Source organism: Typopeltis vanoorti, chromosome 21 (assembly GCF_054136105.1).
Source record: "Typopeltis vanoorti isolate ZY-2024b chromosome 21, IOZ_Tvanoo_1.0, whole genome shotgun sequence".
In the NCBI taxonomy this organism is placed as follows: domain Eukaryota; kingdom Metazoa; phylum Arthropoda; class Arachnida; order Uropygi; family Thelyphonidae; genus Typopeltis; species Typopeltis vanoorti.
In genome coordinates this window covers 13,071,674-13,093,289 of record NC_143569.1, presented here as the reverse complement: position 1 = coordinate 13,093,289, position 21,616 = coordinate 13,071,674, and the positions used below count along the sequence as shown (strand labels likewise).

Sequence of the window (21,616 nt, the reverse complement as noted above, 5' to 3'; positions counted from 1 at the left end):
AATTAGTATATTTTACCACCTTTCTAATATTTATTATTGTTATTATTATTATTATTATTATTAACATCTGTACACAAAAACAGTTAATTATAGCAAATACACTATTTCAAGTTCCAAAAGGAAGAAGACACACCTGGAAAGCACCTGGGGATTCAAATAGATATCAAATAGTTTATATATTGGTCAAGAAAAGATACAGAAACCAAATAAAAAATTGCAAAAGCTATCCAGGTGCCGACATTAGTAGTGACCATAACCTTATATTAATGAAAACAGAACTGAAACATTGAAAACAAATCCAAAGATACAAACCAATAAGATGGAACCTTGAAAAATTAAAGAGTAAAGAAGTAAAGAGAGGATACCAAGAGACAACTGATCATAACATTCCAGAAACATAAATAGTCAGAATAATATTGAAAACCAATGTAATATGATTAAAGAGTTAATTACAAATTCATCAAATGAATTATTGAAAAATGCAGAAAAAGAGAAAAAGAAAACATTGGATAACAGATGAAATACTTGGCCTTATGGATGAAAGAAGAAAATATAAAAATGCTGTTAAAGAAGAAGATGTGACCAAATACGAATATCTTAAAAATCAAATTACAAGAAAATGTAGACCAGCCAAAAAAGAATACCTAGAAGAGCAGTGTAATAACATAGATGAATTATTTAAAAAATAAAACATAGAGAAAGCCTATAAAGAAATTAACAAACTGACTTTCAAATTTAATAAGAACAGCAAAAACAATGCCATCAAAGATGAAAATGGAAAATTACTAATAGAATCTGATGATATATTAATGGAATGGAAGAATTATCTTGAAAATCTCTATAATGGTGACGAATTTGATGTTGATATCAGCATAGAAAATAAAAATGAAGATAATGTAGTATAATAATGCGAGAAGAATTTGATAAAACACTATCTGAAATGAATAAGGGAAAAAGTCTAGGTGTAGACAATATTCCTATAGAACTGCTACAAAATCTAGGTGATGAGACAAAAACCTTACTCTATCAATTAATAGCCCAAATCTATGATAGAGAAGAAATACCAAAGGAGTTTATGAAATCAACCATAATACCAATACCAAAAAAGAATAATGCAAACAAATGCAGCCAATTTAGAACAATAGCTTTAATCCCACATGTTAGCAAAATTTGGCTAAAAATTATTCAAAATAGAATTTATTCAAAAATAGATTGCCTATTGGATGAAGACCAATTTGGATTCAGAAAGAATAAAGGAACAAGAGAGGCAATACTCTGTTTAAGAACAATAATAGAGAGAAGATTAGACCTTAGTCAAAATACTTACATTTGCTTCCTTGATTTAGAGAAAGTGTTTGATAAAGTAAACCAGCAAATACTCCTAAATTGTCTAACTGATATCGGCATAGATTTGAGGGATAGGAAAATAATTTATCAAATTTACAAAAATCAAAATGGACAGATTAAAATCAATGATAAGGAGAAAATAATAAATATAAGAAGTGGAGTAAGACAAAGATGTATACTTTCACCACTTTTATTTAATTTATATATTGAAAAGGCCATTCAGGAAACTAAAGATAAAATAAATAGTGGCATAAAGATAAATGGTGAGCAAGTCATGTGTATAAGATTTGCTGATGACATAGCCCTTGTAGAAAACAGAATAACGTTAAAAACTATGCTAGAATTACTAAATAATAACTTTGAAAAATCTAAAATGAAAATCAACACATATAAGACTAAAATCATTGTTACAGGCAAAATCCCTATCAATATAGAGCATATAGACATCTGCAGGAAACAAATAAAACAAGTGAAAGCTTTAAATATTTAGGAAGCCTAATAACAGAAGATGACAGAACAAGAGAAGACATAAGATCAAGAATAAACAATGCAAAAGCCCAATTCTCTAAGATGAAAAGCATTTTAACAGGAAACCTCAACTTACAATTGAAAAAAAAAATTAGTAAAGACATGGATATGGAGCATTGCACTGTATGGATGTGAAACCTGGATTTTAGGCAGAGAAGATGTAAGAAGATTGGAGGCTTTTGAAATGTGGTGCTGGTGCCACATGAATAAAATAAAATAGACAGAAAAAAAATCAAACCACAAGTCCTGAGAGAGATAAACGAAACAAGAACTCTAGTTAAATTGATCAAAATTAGAAGGGATAGGTGGTTTGGACATATACTTTGACATGATGGACTTGTGAAAAGAATAACTGAAGGCAAAATAGAGGGGAAAAGAAGAGGCAGACCAAGGAAAAGCTTTCTTGACCAAGTCAAAGCCAGCATGGGTTTGAGGAGTTACTAGGAGGTTAAGAAGAAAGCCAATGACAGAGTGGAATGGAGGAAATTGCTGCTGAGCTACCAGTCCCAAGACTGATGCAACTGATGATGATTAACATCTGACCCCCATGGAGTCAGAGACTCATCATGGGAGGTACAAATTATCACACACAAAGCTCATCCACCGTGCCTTAAACTGATTCAATATGTCTGCATTCACCACAATATCAGGTAATGTATTCCACTCAACAACAACCACTCTCCATGTAAAGAACCTGCTCCTCACTTCCCTGATCACACCCTCCTTATACAGTTTCCAGGGATGGCCTCTCTCTCTCATTCTATGAACAGTTTCTTCTGTATCACCCTGATAACAACCCCTGACTAGCTTATGTCTCAATCATATCTCCTCCTCCTGTTCATGAGGCTTTGCGATTTACATTCTCTCAACTTGTCCTCATACTCCGCATTCCAAAGATCACTGACTGCCTTTGTTAATCTTCTCTGGACCCTTTCTAACATATCCTTGTCACTATGAAAACTCTGTGAGAAAATCTGTGCACAATAATCCATATGAGGCCTGATCAAGGCCTTATACAATGGCATCTGCAGTACTTTCTCTTTTTTGCAGCTCATACTTTATGTTGCCCCTCATTATTATTACTAACATCTGTCCTCCATGGAGTCAAAGGACTCATCATGAGAGGGCTATACTCATGCAAAAAGATCATCAAACCATGCCTTAAACCACTGATAGTTTCTGCATGCACCACACTTTTAGGCAATGCATTCTGCTTATCAATTATTCTGCATACAAGAACCCTCTTCTCACTCCCATGCTCACAACCTCACACAGCTCCCAGGATTGGCCTCTTGTTCTTTGCTGGTCTCTCTCTCTACTGTATGAAAAATCTCCTCTACATTAACTACTAACAACTCCTCATCAATTTATATAATCATACTCCTTTTCCTTCTTTTATTAACAAAGCTCTTCAAGTTACATTCTTACAATCTCTCTCTCTATGTATCTGGTATTCCATAGACCTGACATTCACTTAGGGAATCTTTCCTGAACCCTCTCCAAATACATCTTCGATATATCTTTGTCCCCCATCATCATCATCATCAAATTCCTGCCATGTACCCTCAAGAGGTGTACAGGATATGATAGTACTACATGAAAAAAATTACATCATTATTAATTTCCTATCTACAATTTTCCTCCAAATCAGTCTGTTGCTTGTCAAGACTCCAACATTATCAGATCTTATATTTCTATCGTCTAAGGCACTTTGTACCGTATCAATCCACCTATATCTTGGTCTTCCTCTGGGTCATTTTGCTGCCAACCTGGCAGAGAACACTTGTTTTGCTAATCTTTCCTCGCCCATTCTGTTTAAGTGACCATACCACCTGAGATTAGCTCTGCTAACGCATTCCTGGATGCTGAAAATGTCAAGTTCTTTCCTAATATCCTCGTTTTTAATATGATATTGCCATTGATGCCATCTGTTCACGCCTATAATCTTTCTCAGGACTCTCATATCTGTGGTCTCTAGTCTTTGGTCAAGTGTTTTACTTCTGACCCAGCTCTCAGATCCATAAGTTAAAACTGGTTTGAACACTGTCTTGTATACAGCTAATTTAGTGTTCCAACTAATTTCTCTCTTATTCCATATGAATTTATTCAATTGACTTCCCACCATACCAGCTTTGCTGATTCTGTTGTCTATTTCTATATTTAATTTACCATCTTCAGTAAAAATTGTGCCTAAATAGCTGAAATGTTTTACTTGTTCTACAGGTTCTCCATTCACACACAGTTGACATTTTCAATAATTCTGCCTATTTTCATTGTCTTTGTCTTTTTATTGCTGACCTTCATATCATATCTATTACAACAGCTATTCAATTTAGTCAGAGAATCTTGCAGACTTGTAGCAGATTTATTTAGAAGTATAACATCATCTGCATAAAGCAAAGAGCTGACATTAACATCTCCAATTTTGATATCATGTTTAATACCACTTTCCTTCATAATGTGATCCATATAGATAATGAATAACAGAGGAGATAATGTACATCCTTGTCTCACACCAGATTTAACATTAAACCATCTTCCTGTATTTCCTTCAATTCTAACTGCTGACTTACAACTCAAATAAAGACTAAGTATTGCTTGATATAATGCCCCATTGACACCATATAACTGCAGCGTATTGAATAGCTTCTCTCTTGGCACCTTGTCATATGCCTTTTCCAGATCGACAAAACTTAAATACAGATCTTTGTTATATTCCCATGCTTTCTCGATTTGTCGTAAAGTGAAGATCTGATCCTGACAGCTTCTATTTGGCCTGAATCCAGCTTGTTCTTCACCAAGCTTTTCTTCCACAATTCTTCTCAACCGTTTCTCAAGTATACTTGCATAGATCTTGCCAGGAACACTCAGTAGGGAAATACCTCTGTAATTCTCACATGCAGTTTTATTTCCCTTTTTATATATGGGTACTATGAGAGCTCTACTCCAATCATCGGGAATTCTTCCCTCTGTCCAGGCTTTCTGAACTATACAGTGCAGCCACTGTAAGACTCTTATACCACCATACTTCAGCATTTCTGGTCGAATATCATCTACTCCTGCTGCCTTTCCACATTTCAAGCCTTTGGTGGCTTTTTCTACTTCAAGTATGGATATGTATTCCTGACTGCATGCCTGGTCAGTGTTTTTTACCACTGTGTGTCATCACAGTGGTAATTACTCCATACTTCAAGGATATCTTTTTCCCCCGTTTTCATGTCACCTTTATCATCTCTAATTCCTTTTACAGCACTCTTTCCTCCATTCTTAAGCTTCTTCAACAACCTCCAGAATATTTTGCCACCTTCTTGATATTTATTTTCTATACTCTTGCCAAAGTCCTCCCATGACTTTTCTTTAGCTAGTTTTACACAATGTTTAGCGTTCTTGCATTTGTCTCTATATTCTCTAAGAGCACAAGCTGACTTATTTGACAGGAACTTTTGATATGCTTTCTTCTTTTCCTTCACTGCCTCTTTAACTTCCTGTGTCAACCAGGGAGTTCTGATTTTTTTATCCTTGCACACAATCTCACCACATGCCTCTCTGGCAGAATCAATCAATGTTTTCTTCAGAGTTTGCCACTGAATCTCCAAGGCTTGATTCCTGTTCTCAAACTCTTTCATTTTCTTTTCAATAATCTTTCTGTATTTTAGTCTACAGTTCACATCTGAGAGCTGATCAACTTTTATTCGCTTTAAAACTTTCTTACATGTCTTTGTCCCCTTGGTGATCAAATCTCACAGTAGTTCCATATGTGGCTAGATCGAAGCCCCTTTTTTTCAATATGTTGAATATCTCCATTTCATTTACCTCAATTTTCACATCAGCCTCTGTCACATCACTGCTAAGTCTCCACCTAGATAATACACCCTTGCATTATGGTTTTCTTATGTGGTTTCCATCCTGCTTTATCCCTTTCCCCCTCCAATCTATATCCCCATAGTTGAAGTCTCCCATGATAATTGCTCGGCCTGCATTCATTGTGCTAATCTATCAATGTCTAATCTGATAATCTGGCAATCACATGCTCCTCTAGACCCACAGGTCCATAGCAGATCAACAATATATTTTATCCTGTTGGCCTTGATCTCATACCATATAGCTTCAAATAAGCTTTCTCACTCAGATCTACAATTCCCTTTAACTTTTATTTTTGCTGGCTGAATTTCTTCAGCTATTATTAATAATACCACTCCTCCTGCACAATTTCTTCTTTTTCTCTGAAAATACAATATTCTCTACATTCTATCCTTGTAACTACATCATTCTCTGTCAACTAGGTCTTGCAGATTCCAATAATTTTTGTCCAAGTCAACCCACCATTGCCAAAAACTTCTCTCTTTTATTTCTGATACTTCGGGCATTCATGCATTTCTTCTTCTTGAGTATTCTGCAATTGAGCAGGTTCTTCTCTTAGTAGCAAAAAATTTTTCTTCCACTCTCTTCTGTTCTGAGCCTTCTCTTTCAAGGTTGTGTACCTATCTCCATTCGGCATGTCATCTAGCATTGTTTCCTTACTCTTCCTCTGGGTCTTTTTCCGTCTGTTTTTCCTTTGATGGCATCTCTGATGATTCCATCAGAGATGCCATCAAAGTATGAATATGTCTGATCCAGTTTCCCTTTCTTCTTTTTATCCTACTTAACAGACTTCTTTCTTCTACTCTTTTTAAGACCTCTTCATTAGTTATTTCATCTGTCCATTTGATTTTTTTCCATCCTTCTCCAAATCCACATCTCAAAGCTTTCCAAAATTAAGATTTTGGAAAGCTTTGAGATGTGGATTTGGATGTCCAAGTTTCAGCTGCGTAGAGGGCAACACTCCACACACACATAGCATTCATGTACATGCATTTCAAAATCCCCTTGCGCCCACAGTTACTCTTGCATAATGTCATTAACAGCCTATTCAGATTTCAAACTTGTGAAACTGCACCCAGCCATTCACTGCCATTCCTACACTCACACTCATTTATTCCAGGATTGGCTGTTTCCACATGGTCATTCCTGCACTCTCACTCACATGTCACAGGGATGGCCAGACACATGCTTGATTCCATCCCCAATAATATCTCTAGTTTTTGTGATTTCTCATTTCCAAATTCTCACTAAAAAATTCTTTCTCCCAACATCTAACTCAAAAAGCATTCAAACTGTAGTCCATCAGGCATATATAAGTCCTTTCGTCCATCAAATTCATCCCCATACATCTATGAACTGCACAGGATTTTCATTGACTCATTAGCAATCATTGCCTTCTCAATTCTGTCCTATCATACTGAGGCAGCAGGTGCACAATCTTTACTTTCCTGTACTCTTTTTGGTTTTCAACAACCCTTTCATATCCTTTCTCATTATGTATTTCTCACCTTCAAGGTATACATTTTTGGTCGTTTTTATAGATAGAAATACACTTTTATTAATACAGACCAGTATTTTACAAATAAACATTTATTAAAACCTACCAGTTTCGCCAGCAAACTGTCTGGCTTTTTCAAGGTATTACGGAGATATGAAAGTAAATGCAAATTAAAAGGAACATAAAAAACGTTGTAAACCAAACTAGTATCTATGGTTACACGTTTCGCGTGACAGAGATGGCTTATTGTTCTTATTCATTATCACGCATGCGCGTTTGTTGTAGACTTGCAATGTGATTATTGGCCAGCTGCAGTTCAGATTGACTGAGAGAGAGGATCAAGTTTTTCCACGAACTGTTGAGAATTATACCCTGATTTCTGTTGAGGTTTCCGCCGGTTATTAGTACTATTGTGGCTTCCTTAAAAACACGATGCCTGTAGTCGTCATCGAGATATGGCATGGAGCTGTTTTGCCAATCTATCGTGTGGTTAGACGTGCAGAAATGATGTGCTAAGCCGGAAGAAATGCTTCTGTTGTGGTTTACGTATTGTATTTCTCACCTTTCAAATCATTTGTGCCTGCAGAAACAATTAACTCTTTCACTTCTTCCTTCTGCAAACTAACAACTTCACTGAAGCCGTTAGTTTTTCACTTTCTCTTTCACTTTTTCTTTCATTCTCCCTCATGCTGTACCACACACACACACACACTAATCATTTCTCTAGTCACTCAAGCTCATGTTTTGTCCTGTGAAGGAGTCAATTTAAGTATGCCATTTCTCTCTGCAGAGTCACCTCATCATACACATTATTTCTTTTGTCCACTTCCTTCATACTCTCGTTCATATTTCATACACTGCCATTTTCTTCTTCCACTACATTCTCAGTGGCACTTATATTTTCTGCTTCCACATTCTGCTTTATATCCATATCAGCATGACATGCATTTCTTGTACTCTCTCTACTCTGGCTCTCTTACCACAATTTCTTTAGTTGTTCCTTTTCCTAGGCACTAACAATGAACCTAAACATCCTTTCTTGTTAAAATCTGGTCTTGCTAGCATTTATGACGTCTTACAAATTTTTCATGAAGTGAAATGTCATGAATAAATTTTTCATGGCCCAAAATTCATGAAATTAATTTTTCATAGCAGTAAGTCTTCCTAGGGCATAATATACCTTGATCTTGGGGTTGTTAAGGGATGTACAATATCATGGCAAATATACTGTATAAACATTTTTCTTACATAGGAGTTCAGCTGTGGAGTGAGCTGAACAGTTGTCCAGAATGAAAGAAATTTTGCAATGTTCTGGTAAGCTTACAGATGTAGTGTGCTCAAGCACAGAAACCATTCTAACATAATTTCAGTGGTAATCAAACTGGTTTTATTTGCATGGAGTATTATGAAGTAAATTTTAAAAACTTTCTCAAAGTCCCAAATGTTTACTTTTTCCATCATTAGTGGCTTATCTGTATATCTGCTGCTTTTCAGCACCCTAGAATAGTAACTCTATCCTTAGATTAGATGAATGAAAAAAGTACACAAATGAACGATCTGTGGGCTGTTGTTCATCCTCCACTCTTAACATCCTTTGAAGTGTGCATTGCCAGTACATTGCAATTTCATTAGCATTATACACTTCAGGCACTCATTAGCCACAGGTATAGCAAATTTATCCACATGCTTGGTAATTCCTTTCATGGTTTATGGGCATTTTCACCACACACTTTATGGATGGAAATTCTATGATGTGCTTCTTAAACCTTTCCCTTTCAAACCTGCAAAGAATTTCAACATTTTGTCCCTTTGCTCCTTTATTTCATAAATATAACTTATTTTAACAGTATTACAACACCAAACCAACTAAATCATAAACTAAATAAAGATGTTTAATAACTGGCTTATATTTTGCTGGATTTCAAACCAGCATCTTCACAGCACATTACAAGTGTCATTTAACATTCAACAATGAGTAAGTGAAACAATTCAACTTGTAATGGACAAAAGATCATCATCAAATACAGTATTCCTGACATTTACCCTCAAGGGGTAAATGTCAGGAATACTGTACAAGGATAATGTACATCCTTGTCTGACACCAAATTTAACATTATTCCATCTTCCTGTACTTCCTTCAATTCTAACTGCTGACTAACAACTCAAATAAAGATTAAGTATTGCTTGATATAATGCCCAACTGACACCATACAACTGTAGCATTTTGAACTGTACACCATAAAACTGAACACCATACAACTGTAGCTTTTCTCTCTTGGCACCTTGTCATATACTTTTTGCAGGTCTACTAAACTTAAATACAGATCTTCGCTATATTCCCATGATTTTTCAACTATTTGTCGTAAAGTGAAAATCTGATCCTGACAGCCTCTATTTGGCCTGAATGCAGCTTGTTCTTCACCAAGCTTCCCCTTCTACAATCCTTCTCAAATATTTCTCAACTCATAAATCATACCAGGGACACTCAGTAGGGAAATACCTCTGTAATTCTCACATTCAGTTTTATTTCCCTTTTTGTATATGGGTACTATGAGAGCTCTACTCCAATCATCTGGAATTTGTTCCTCTGCTCAGGCCCTCTGAACTATGCAGTGCAGCCACTGTAAGGCTTTTATACCTCCATACGTGAGCATTTCTGGTCGAATATCATCTACTCCAGCTGCCTTTCCACATTTCAGACTTTTGATGACTTTTTCTACTTTAAGTATGGATATGTATTCCTGATTGCATGCCTGGTCAGTGTATTTTATCACTGTGCTGTCATCACTGCTAGTTTCATTTAGCAATTTTTCAAAGTAATTACGCCATACTTCAAGGATATCTTATTCTCCAGTTTTCACCTTTATCATATCTAATTCCTTTTACAGCACTCTTTCCTCCATTTCTGAACTTCTTCAACCACCTCCAGAATATCTTGCCACCTTCTGGACAAAAGATCTTAAGTCCTATTTTGGTGCCCTCTAGTGTTGTAAAAAAGAAGTATTACAGCTATGTAGGAGTTGATCTTAAGATAACAGTCTTCCAAATTTTTGGCAAATCAATTCAACCATACCTGTTCAGGTTAGGAGGATGCTTCATTGCTATGGCTGAACTCTAAAAATAATCTTTCTGACCTGTAAAAACTTATATAAAGCACACTGGTTTTCTTCCATGTAATCCTGTGTGAAGGAGTTTTCAAAGAGTGGTCTTCAAGTCTAGACTTGCCATAATAATGGTAGCGAATGTATTTTTGATGTCCTCTAAGGTGTATGTTAGCAGATCCTCCTGTCTGTCCATAGTAGGCCATAATGTTTTCATAAACATATAAACAAGGCATTATCCTTCCTCTGATGGAGAAGTGGGCCAGTTTGCTTCAAAGAACTCCTTAATCATTTGGTGATAAGCATGGCACAATGTTGTGAGTGCTGCATCATAGTTCAGGTGGACATATTTCATATTGAACTTCATCATCATTATCAATTTCCTGATATGTACTCCCATGGGGGTGTTCAAGTTACTATGACAGTACAATAATGCTCACATTATTATTAATCCCCTGTCAACAATTTTTGCTCCAAATCAGCCTATTACGTTTGAGCACTCCAATATTGTCATAGCTAACATTTCGTGCTTCTAAGGTACTTCTGACCGAATCACTATACCTAGACTTTGGTCTTCCTCTGGATATTTTTCCTGCCATTTTGGCATCAAACACTCGTTTTGCTAACCTTTCTTCACCCATTCTATTTAAGTGGCCATTACACCTTAGATTAGCTCTGTTGACACATCCTTGAATTCTAATAATGTCAAGTTCCTTTCTAATATTTTCATTTTTAATATGATTCTGCCATTGATACCATTGGTTCACTGTCCTAAATTTTTCAGAACCCTCATGTCTGTGGTCTCTAATCTTTATCAAGTTCTTTATTTCTTACCCAGCTCTCAGATCCATAACTTAAAACTGGATGAAACACTGTCTTATATACTGCTAGTTTGGTGTTTTGTGATAATATTTGTTACAGGCAATGTGATTATGTTTATTGTAATTTTTGCACCACATTCAATTACCAGATCGAGCACTCTAGAACCGCTAGTATATTTCATCACATGCTGTCTCAGGTAATTATCCCTTAGTAACTGCATAGTTAATAGTTTGAAATCTGGCTGGTAGTATGTCAAGCTGTTCTAAGAAGCTCAGTGAAGTGGCTATTAGTGAAGATAGCACAATGTTTTGATTTGATAAATTTCATTGCAGAGAAGAAAGATTCACAAGCAGTAAGTTGTCCCCAAAACAGAGAGTATTTGGAAGCCAGTTCTCTTAAAATTGGGATAATTGGCTTATGGGATTTGTTTCCAAAAGTCATTTACAGATGAGCTTTTATGTACTAGCTTCAAACCCCGCATCTTCCTGCAGCTCAGTAAGCTCTGTTTCTATTGAAGAAACATCTGCCGTAAAAGGTGCAACAACAGGACATCCATTGTTGTTTTGTATTTCCGTTTTATACTATACTGTTGGTCAGTCGTTTGAAACAAGGGGTTTATAACTTTTGCTAAAATCAATTTTAAGCAATTATTAATCAGAAAAGTACTTATCTACACTATACTACACTACTTATATTCCGCTACCACCACAAGCCCGTAACTTGTGTGTACTGCATAAAGAGTGATGACGCAGAGTCCAGGCAACGGAGTCGAAAAATATTCTAATATTGCTAGATATATTATACTATAACTTTAACAACTTTATTTTACTATAACTTTATGACTTTCACTAAAATCAATCTTATGCAATTATTAATCAGAAAAGTACTTATATCTACACTATACTACACTAGTTATGTTCCGTTACCACAAGCCCGTAACTTGTGTGTACTGCATAAGAGTGATGCAACGGAGGCAAAAAATATACTAATATTGCTAGTATGCTATACTACTATAGATTATTAATATAAAAGTTTAGGAAAAATGGCAATAAAAACCAGTATTGTCTCGGGAGCTGCATGTGGCTTGATAGCCGCAGTCTGCCCACCGTTGGGCTATATCCCTCACATTCTATCTCGTTAACTATATCATCTCCTGTTAGCCATGTCTCACTAATGCTAATAAACTTTGGCCAGGATGAGCCAACCAGTGCCAAAAATTCCTCCTACTTGTTCTGAATGCTTCTGGCATTAGTGTACATAAAGTGCAAAAGCCTCTTATGCCCACTGCTATCCTGATGCTTTATTCTAACTATCCCATTCTGGTTTGTTACCAGTGGTACTAACTTTGGCATATTATACATATTCTTAAACTCAACTGCCTCACTGATGTCTGCATATCCACTCAACAGCTTACCCTTCCCCTAAAAGCTCTAGTTTCTCTGATTCTGCACAACCACTTTCACTTCATTTAACAACACTTTTTCCAGTCCAATAACACCAAATTCATTCAAATGCGAACCATCCTTGTATAAGTCCTTTGTCCTGTCAAATTCACTCCACACATTCACAATCTCCACATCACTCTTACTGCATAACCTACACATCAAATCATTCACTATTATGGTCCTTCTTCTCAGCTCTACTCTGTCATATACCATGGCAACAGACTCGCTATCTTAACTCTCTCACTCTTTTCTCTACTTCCAGTAAAGCTTCCATGAGGAGGGGACTTCTTAAGTTCATTTACATCTTACATCTCCACTTCTAGCTCTAACTGCCTTGTGATCTCTACAATGTTGTTAATTACTTCAGGTATATAGGGTTTTTTAAGCCTTCAAAATCATCTTGCAACTGTGGACAACCTCCAATGCACTTGGGGGGGGGGGTGGGGGGGGGGGGGGGTGGGGGGGGGGGGGGGTGGGGGGGGGGGGGGGTGGGGGGGGGGGGGGGTGGGGGGGGGGGGGGGTGGGGGGGGGGGGGGGTGGGGGGGGGGGGGGGTGGGGGGGGGGGGGGGTGGGGGGGGGGGGGGGTGGGGGGGGGGGGGGGTGGGGGGGGGGGGGGGTGGGGGGGGGGGGGGGTGGGGGGGGGGGGGGGTGGGGGGGGGGGGGGGTGGGGGGGGGGGGGGGTGGGGGGGGGGGGGGGTGGGGGGGGGGGGGGGTGGGGGGGGGGGGGGGTGGGGGGGGGGGGGGGTGGGGGGGGGGGGGGGTGGGGGGGGGGGGGGGTGGGGGGGGGGGGGGGTGGGGGGGGGGGGGGGTGGGGGGGGGGGGGGGTGGGGGGGGGGGGGGGTGGGGGGGGGGGGGGGTGGGGGGGGGGGGGGGTGGGGGGGGGGGGGGGTGGGGGGGGGGGGGGGTGGGGGGGGGGGGGGGTGGGGGGGATTCATCACTAAGTTTAATCATTTTAATCTTCGAATCTAATGTGTGAGCCTTAGGACTTTTCTTTTGATTTTTATCTTATATTAAGTTTAATCACAACAAAAATAATAGAAATAAAGTTAAAAACAGTTTAATATTCATGCAATTACAGAATGCAACACAACACAAAGATGTGACACGAAATGTCTGACTGTACACTGATGATAGCAACACCTTTCACATGGTAGTGTTTTGGAGCTAATGAGCCATAACTCTGATGCAAGTGATGTAACTTCGGGATAAGTGACAATTCAAAAATGTCCATAAGTGTGAAGCACTGTAAGTCAGGGTATGCCTCTACTCTTGCATCCTGAACCAGCGTGAAGATATCACCATCAACAATAACATAGTCAGCATGACTTTTTGTTTTTATTGTGTCTTCTCTCCCTTTGAATATGTGGACATCTTTTTTGTTGAAATGTGGTACTAGTGATGACTAGTCATGTGCTGAACAGACATCGATCATCTAGCATTATTATTGTTAGCTTTGCCTTTTTTTCCAAATTTTGCCAAAGTATTTTTCCATCCTTGAGATTCATATCTTACCATGCTGTTTTGATCTTCAAAATGGACCAGATTTTCCATTTTCTTTTTTTATGTCTTCCTCTGATGACTCAAAAAATTCCTTCACTTATGTGAGTCCATAAGCACAAATATATAGGGTATTTCAAAATTATGTATACACACCTTTAAAAATTTATCTTTTATGAACAATTTACACAATTTAAATTTTTCTCTGTCTAACAATTTAAAGCTAAGTGCTAGACAATTTTATCACAATGAAGTAATTTTGTCAATCTACCTGGGATCATTTTGTGGATGGACCATCTCTTTATGTTGAATAATTGGACCTTATCATTTTAATGGGCACTATTAATTGCAAAAATTATCAGGAAATGTTAAAAGATTATGCTACCAAATATTAGAAATATGTTTAGAGATACATTGGTGTTCTTTCAACAAGATGGTGCACCCTCATATTATTATACAGCAGTGGAAGATTTATATTGACAGTGAATTTCCTGATCATTGGATAGGTCACCTACGGAGAGCTTTTGAATACTCTCCAAAATCTCCAGATCTCGTCCCTTTGGATTTTTTCTGCATTGGGATACTTGAAAAATCATGTTTACAGTTGCAGACTACAAACCTTAAAGGGTATGTGAATGAAATTACAACAGGAAGCCAAAAAAATAATTGATTTCATCTGCCTTATGCCTTTTAGTTTGTAGACCAGTTCGTGAGAAATATCACTTATGTATTCTAAACTAAATTTAAACTAAATTTATGTTTTTGTGAAAAAATTGCCTATCTCTTACCTTAAAATGTAATAAAGAAAATTAAAATTGTGTATGTTGTTCGTGACATAAATTTTTAAAGTATATGCATAAATTTGAAACCACCCTATTTCATTGCCTAGTTCCCCATTTTGAAATTTTTCCACATAACTCTATTTAAAATTGCTTGCCGATCAAGAAGTTATCTTAATGTTTAGTGTTAAATGCTACTTCTAGCCCTTCCTTTGCTTTCCTTGATCACTGCTATCTGAATATAATATCTATATTTATTATTTAGTAGAATCCAACCTGTGTTAGTCTTCTTTGTCTCAGTAACACCAATATATCTATATAGTACTTCTCTAGTTCTTCTGCCAGTTAGACATCTTTTCCGTTGATGGTACCTGTCTTCATATCTGCTGAACTTTGAGTTTGTTCCACTATTCACTCTAGTTTTCCCTGACAAAAAAGAGCAAGGAGCCTTGTTTAACCAGGTGATGCCCCAACTAGGATGAATTTTCATCATGTTGTGCGATTATGTTAGTTTCTGGTTTAAGTCAGTACAGAATATAATTTGTTTGGCTAAGTCTCAAACTGCTTCATTCATTAAATTTCCAGTGGATGCCTATTAAATGAGCACACCATGTGAAGGTAAGATCAGTTATTAAGTCAGAAGCTATAGTCATTTCTCCATATTCATTAAAGGTAATATATAGGTCTCCTTCCATTATCTAGCTTTGATCTTTAAGCAACTTTTTCAAAGTTGGCCTTGCATTTTAAAAGTCTTATTCTGGAAAAGTCCAGAAAGGAAAACCCATTATCAGCTTGTGAGCTGCATTCATTTCTCTAAAAAATAAAATAAATAAATAAAAAAATAAAAAAAACAGAAGCTGTTATTTAAATTAAACTTCCATGGCATGAATTATCCAGTATAATGCATCTTGTATAAACCACGAAAGGGAAAAGACAATTGCTCATGCTACATAACAAACATCATTAGGAATAAAATATAGAAGAGAAAAAATTTGGATTAACAGATTGATTTCTAATGCAACAACTGCTGAAACATGCTCCATTCTTAGTTTCAAAATATGAAATAAGGATTTTGTGTTATTTCTTTAAAAAAAAAAAAAAAAAAAAGGAAATATTAATTCCTTGAGCTAATGATTTTCACGGTTTTTAAATATGATCTGCAATTTTTTAATTCCTAATTCTTTCTGTTCATTCAGATCTTCACATTGAAATCATAAATACTTTCATCTAATGGCATTCACTTCTTATCTATGCTGGATATAGAATATACTTTATATTTTATATTTAGATTATGAAGCAAACGCTTTTGTTATGACCTCATTTCATCTACAGTCTTTTCATTCTCTCTCTATCTCTTCTCTTGTAAAAAAAAGAAAAAAAAAAAAAAAAATCTGGGTATGAGTTGGTACTTAATATCTTGCAGTTGGTGTGGCAGATACTGAAAGAGCTAAAGAGTGAGGCACTGGTCTTATGATAGATTTTAAGTTAGAATAGTATACAGTATCAAATGTGTTTTTCATAGAAAATCTAGATAAATTAGATAAATATATTAGGTAAATAAATAAATTATCCAGATAAATCTAGATAAAATTGCTTCTTCTGTTTAGAAGTAGCAATTTGTTACATGATATTTTTGTTCTCTTCAAATTATTGACACCCTAAAAAGTCATGCAATTTTTAATTTTTTCTCTAAATTCATTCAGTCAGACTACTCAAAGTGGAGTATGTGGTTCTTATTGTGCAAGTGATATGTCACTGTTTAATATTTATGTATGAACCACATTTTACAAAAGCAGTCAGTAATTTTTCATGCTCCCCCCCCCAAATTGTATATGTAGCATAAATTAATTAAATGAAAGATTCAAACAACTCTTCTGAGATTGAGTGTGTTTTGCAGTATACTGATATAAGACAGATTCAAGCATGTCCAAATCATAAACTCATTTATTTTATCTTAGGGCCAGTGCTGTTTAACCTGTATATTAATGATATTGGGGAAGATTTGAATGTGGATATTCAGTTGTTTGCAGATGATGTAAAGATGACTTGAATTGACCTAGTAAATGGGCATTGGAATGGGGATGCCAGTTTAGTATTGCAAAATGTAAGGTTTTAAAATTTGGTAAACAAAGATGTACAATTTACACTTGGTGGGGATATATTGTTGGAGGTGCAGGAAATAAGTGATCTTGGAGTGATGCTGGATAAGGATCTCAAATTTAGAGGAAACATTGCGAAATTTGTGAGGACAACGCAGCAAATTCTGGCCGTGATGCAGAGGATGCTGAATTGTAGAAGTAAGGAGATTCTGGTTCCATTTTATAAGACCTTGATTAGGTCACATATGGGCTATTATGTGCAGATTTCATCATGTTGTTTTCAAAAGGATGAAAAGATATTGGAAACAGTCCAGAGGCAATTGACTAAGGTAATTTCTGGTCTCTGGAATGTTGAGTAGGAAGAAAGGTTGAGATCATACAATTTGCAGAGTGTAGCGGATAGGAGTACGAGGGGTGCTATGATATAGTCATACAAGTTGGTAAGGGATCGTTATAGGATTAACATTGAAGAGGTTTTTCATAAAACGATGGGAGATGGGTGGGATGAAACTAGAGGTCATCTCTGGAAGTTATATAATGAGGGTGTGAACAAGAGAGTGAGAAGCAGGTTTTTTGCATGGAGAGTTGTGAATAATTGGAATGCATTACCTAACAGTGGTGTCTACAGAGAATGTGAATGTATTTAAGGCATAGTATGATATGATGCGTGTGTATGACATTGGGACTTCCTGCAGTGAGTCTTCAACTCCATGGGGGGCTTTGGATAATAATAATATTTGCTTTGTGAGTCACAAGTACAACAGAGAGCCTTTATAAAAACATGTATATGTTAAAAAACCTTATGTGAATGAAATTTTCAGTTTTTCATAAAATGGCGGGAGATGGGATGTAACTAGAGGTCATCCCTGGAAGTTGTATAATGAGGGTGTGAGCAAGAAAGTGAGAAGCAGGTTTTTTGCATGGAGAGTTGTGAATGATTGGAATGCATTGCCTGAGAGTGTAGTATCTACAGAGAATGTGAATGTATTAAAGGCATGGTATGATGAATGTATGACATTGGGACCTTCTGCAATGAGACTTTGACTCCATCAAGATCTTTGGATAACAACAATAATATTTTCCATATACTAGTACATGCCTTGTGAATCACAAGAACAACAGAGAGCCTTTTGAAAAATATATATGTATCTGTTAAAAAAAAACTTATGCAATTTATAACGGTGATTTTAACGGGTAGTTTTAACTGTTGACCAAATTAGTGTAACTTTAGCATACCATGTAGATTGTAGTGCATCTTGTTTCTTTGTATATCTGTGTATACTCCAGATGATGACTTTAATGTGAATGTTGAAACATCAAATGATTATTTTGGTTTATATTAAACTGAAGGTTTTACTTTAACACAGTAGTTATTTTCCTTAATTTGTATAATTGGAGGTGGCGCTAGAGTCACTGGAGAACATGCCAGGGGATTTGAGCTGTGCTGAAAAAAGTGCATTTTTAATCGGTGAATAGTGCGACTTCTGTCGAGATTTGTCCTAGTCCTATACTCACTTATACTTATTTAGAGTTTAGTTGAAATAGTTCCTCGACGCTATTTTGAATAATGGCGGCAGTGGCAGCTAAAATTGCAAATGGCGTATCACCAAGTCCTCCCCCATTTAAGGACTCCATTTTGCATGATATAATAAGGGATGTTGTATCATTCGGGACTTGTGGAATGTATGCATCCCGGCAGTTGTATATGTGGCAGGTGAGAAAAGGGGAAATACGTACATGCGCAAAATGCAAGCAATGGGAGGAACTTGGTGAGTTAGAGATGACTATAACTGACCTTTGAGTCAGAGGCAGGAAATTCTCCAATTAGAGAGATGAGCGGTATGATAGAGGGCAAGAATAGCGAAAGAAACATGAATAAAATAATGAGAGCGGGGAGTGTGGAAAGGTTGAACGATTGTGAAGTTTTGGGAGATGGTCTCAATTGGGAGGATGAATGGCAATTAAGAGTGGCTGACTTGCAGAGAGAGAGATGAGGTAAAGAGCAAGTGGAATGAGATGAGAAGTGTGAAAGATGAGATTAGGCGAATGGAAGAGATGAATGCAAGGCAAATCAGGGCAGGAGTGAGAGAGAGTTATGGGAATGATAGAAGAGGAACAGTAGAAGAGAGGGAATGAGAGAGAGAGTTGTGGGAATAATAGAAGAGGAGAGAATGGAAACAGTAGGAGAGAGGGAATGAGAAGAATGCGAGGGAGCACTGGAACCAGGGATAGAGTGATGTCAGGAAGGCAGATAAGTAGGGGAACACAGAGAGAAAGTGTTAGAGGAGAGAGAGAGTGTGTGAGGAATGCAGGTGAATAATTGAGGAACAGGGTGGTAAGAGGTGTAAAGTATGGGGACTCAATGATCTGTGGTGTGCAAGATAGGATGCATGAGGAGTGTTTGCCTGGAGGAACGATGGAAAGTGTGGCTATGGCAATTTAGAGTGGTGAAAGGGTGGATGAGATTGTGATGGTAGGAATGAATGATTTGTGAGGCAATGTAAATTGGGCAGTGAGAAATATGAGATTGTTGCTTGAGGTTGTATGAAAGAAGACAGAGAAGAAAGATAGTATGTGTGTTGCCTAGGTATTATAGTGACGAGCTGAGCAGAAAAGCAGTAATATTTAATAACATAATAGCTAGAATGTGTCAGAAGAGAGGACTGTAATCCATGGATGCTTGGAGGACAGGAAGGAATTGTATGCAAGTGACCGCTAACATTTGAATGAGGAAGGACATAGGCATCTGGAGAGAGAGTGCTGTTCTGACCAAGTCGGTGTGTCAATACAGAGAAACTAGAATATCCAGGATGGATGGTAGCAGGGGTGGCCTCTGGTGGGAATGGGTACTTGGGAGAAGTACCCATTCCCAAGGACCTGATGTCATCCCGCCTTCTCCCAAGTACTTGAGGATGACATCAGGTAACGCTGAGCCCGGTGGAGTCTAGAGGGGATAATGCTAGGTATAGAAACAGTGACATTTTTATGGTTTATATTAATGCCAGGAGTATCCAGAATAAAGGAGATGAATTGGTGGCACTGATAGCATCAACCTGGCCAAAGATTATTGGGATCACTGAGACATGGTTGACAGAAGAAGATATAATAACAGGAATAGAAGTAGCAGGACACAGCATTTTTCAGCAGGATAGGAAAGGAAAGCTTGGTGGTGGAGTACTGCTTATGATATGTGACGACTTATGTCCTCTAAGAGTGGAGGTTTTGGACGGCTGTGACACTAATGATTTTGAAAGCATATGGTGTGAGGTACAGATGGGCAACACAGGATATTTAGTGGAGTGTTGCTACAAACCAAGGCGTACAGAGGGTAGGGACCAGGAGATGTTTAGACAGTTGAGCTTGGCAAGTGCAAGAAGAATGATTGTTATGGGAGATTTTAACTACAGCAGTATAAATTGGGGAGAGGAAGATGCATGTAGCAATAAGGGAATGGAATTTCTGGAATTCTTGAGGGACAAATGGCTAAGCCAACATGTAATAGAGAGAAGTTCTATTCAACTTCAGTTCAAGAGTTTTGGATTTGGTCATAGCATCAGAAGAGTTGATAATAACTGAGATGACATCTCTCCCACCAGTTAGAGAGCACCATGTGGTTTTGACTTGGAAGATGAATACACATGTCGGAGTATCAAAGAGACTGGAACGTATGTGAATTATAAGGCAAGTGATTATAATAGTCTTAGATATCAACTTGGGGAAGTTTCATGGAGGGAGGAATTGGAAGGCCGGGATATCATTAGTGCTTGGAAAATTGTGAAGGAATATTTGTTAGCAGCGTTAGCAAGCTGTATTCCATATTGCCATAGTGAATTGCATAAGGGTGGTAGCAGACTGGAAGTGTCTAATTATAGGCCAGTTTGTGTGTCATCAGTAGTTGTTAACATCTTGGAGAAATTAGTGAGGGACCGTATACAGCATTGGGCAGATGAGGGTAATGTTATCTGTTAGAATCAACATGGATTTGTTAAGGGGTGCTTTTGTTTTAGTAATATGCTAGCCTTTTATAATAAAGTTACAAGAGCAGTAGATGAGGGAAAGGCATATACTGCTATTTTCTTGGACTTAGCGAAGGCATTTGACAGGGTGCCACAGGATAAACTGATATTTAAGTTGTAGCACATGGGATGTCAGGTTGGTCAACTGGATTCAGGATTGGCTATCTGATAGATATCAAAGAGTTGTGTATGGTGGGGAAATTTCAAGGAGGCAGAAGGTTACAAGTGGGGTCCCACAGGGCTCAGTACTGGGACCTATATTGTTTAACCTTTATATCAATGACATTGTCAGTGGATTGCAATGGGATATTCAGTTGTTTGCAGATGATGTGAAGCTGGAAAGGGTTATTAGTAATAGTGCAGATATGTTAGCCCTGCAAGAGGATTTGAGTAGGCTAAACAGATGGGCAAATGAATGGAGGTGTCGGTTTAATGCAGCAAAATGTAAAGTCTTGAGGTTTGGAAACCATCGATGGGGATGCTGCATACTCTATTGGAGGTGCTATACTGGAGGAAGTAAGGGAGACAAGAGATCTTGGGTTGATGATTGATAGAAACCTGAAATTTAAGGGACATATTGCAAAGGTGGTGAAGGTGACACAGAGGATTCCTGCAATAATGAG

The 21,616-nt window shown here is 37.5% G+C and overlaps 1 protein-coding gene across 1 annotated transcript in view; it reads left to right on the top strand.

The window, feature by feature from the left end:
* The window catches only part of LOC150094629 (double-strand-break repair protein rad21 homolog), a 342,589-nt gene that overhangs the window by 250,047 nt on the left and 70,926 nt on the right, over positions 1-21,616 (top strand). The window lies entirely within an intron of this gene.